We start from the raw sequence: 1,382 nt of genomic DNA, 5'->3' as shown, positions 1-1,382 counted from the left end.
TTTTTTATGTTTAACCAAAGTTGCTTTTTTATGTTTAACCAAAGTTGCTTTTCCAGGTTTAACCAAAGTTTGCTTTTTTATGTTTAACCAATGTTTGCTTTCTATGTTAAACCAAAGTTGCTTTTTATGTTTAACCAAAGTTTGTTTTTTATTATGTTTAACCAAAGTTTGCTCTCTATATTTAACCAAAGTTTGCTTTTTTATCTTTAACCTAAGTTTGCTTTTTTACCTTTAACCAAAGTTTTTTTTTTATTATGCTTCACAAAAGTTTGCTTTTTTATGTTGAACCAAAGTTTTTTTTAATATGTTTAACCAAAGTTTGCTTTCAATGTTTAACCAAAGTTTGCTTTCTATGCTTTTTTATGTTTAACCAAAGTTGCTTTTTTATGTTTAACCAATGTTTGCTTTTTTATGTTTAACCAAAGTTAGCTTTTTTACGTTTAAACAAAGTTTGCTTTTTAATGTTTAACCAATGTTGCTTTTTATGTTTAACCAAAGTTTGCTTTTTTATGTTTAACCAAAGTTTACTTTTTTATGTTTAACCAATGTTTGCTTTCTATGTTTAACCAAAGTTTGCTTTTTTATGTTTAACCAAAGTTTGCTTTTTTATGTTTAACCAATGTTTGCTTTTTTTATGTTTAACCAAAGTTGCTTTTTCATGTTTAACCAGTTTGCTTTTTTATGTTTAACCAAAGTTGCTTTTTTATGTTTAACCAAAGTTGCTTTTCCAAAGTTTGCTTTTTTATGTTTAACCAAAGTTGCTTTTTCATGTTTAACCAAAGTTTGCTTTTTTTATGTTTAACCAAAGTTTGCTTTTTTATGTTTAACCAAAGTTTGCTTTTTAATGTTTAACCAAAGTTTTTTTTTATGTTGAACCAAAGTTTTTTTTAATATGTTTAACCAAAGTTTGCTTTCAATGTTTAACCAAAGTTTGCTTTCTATGCTTTTTTATGTTTAACCAAAGTTGCTTTTTTATGTTTAACCAATGTTTGCTGTTTTATGTTTAACCAAAGTTTGCTTTTTTATCTTTATCCAATGTTTGCTTTCTATGTTTAACAAACGTCTACTTTTCTATCTTTAACCAATGTTTGCTTTTTTATGTTTAACCAAAGTTAGCTTTTTTACGTTTAAACAAAGTTTGCTTTTTCATGTTTAACCAAAGTTGCTTTTTTATGTTTAACCAAAGTTTGCTTTTTTATGGTTAACCAAAGTTTGCTTTTTTATGTTTAACCAATGTTTGCTTTCTATGTTTAACCAAAGTTTGCGTTTTTATGTTTAACCAAAGTTTGCTTTTTTATGTTTAACCAAAGTTTGCTTTTTTATGTTTAACCAATGTTTGCTTTTTTATGTTTAACCAAAGTTGCTTTTTCATGTTTAACCAG

Source organism: Euprymna scolopes, chromosome 28 (assembly GCF_053919585.1).
Source record: "Euprymna scolopes isolate OS-2025 chromosome 28, ASM5391958v1, whole genome shotgun sequence".
Classification (NCBI taxonomy): domain Eukaryota; kingdom Metazoa; phylum Mollusca; class Cephalopoda; order Sepiida; family Sepiolidae; genus Euprymna; species Euprymna scolopes.
Note: the sequence above shows the minus strand (reverse complement) of the source record.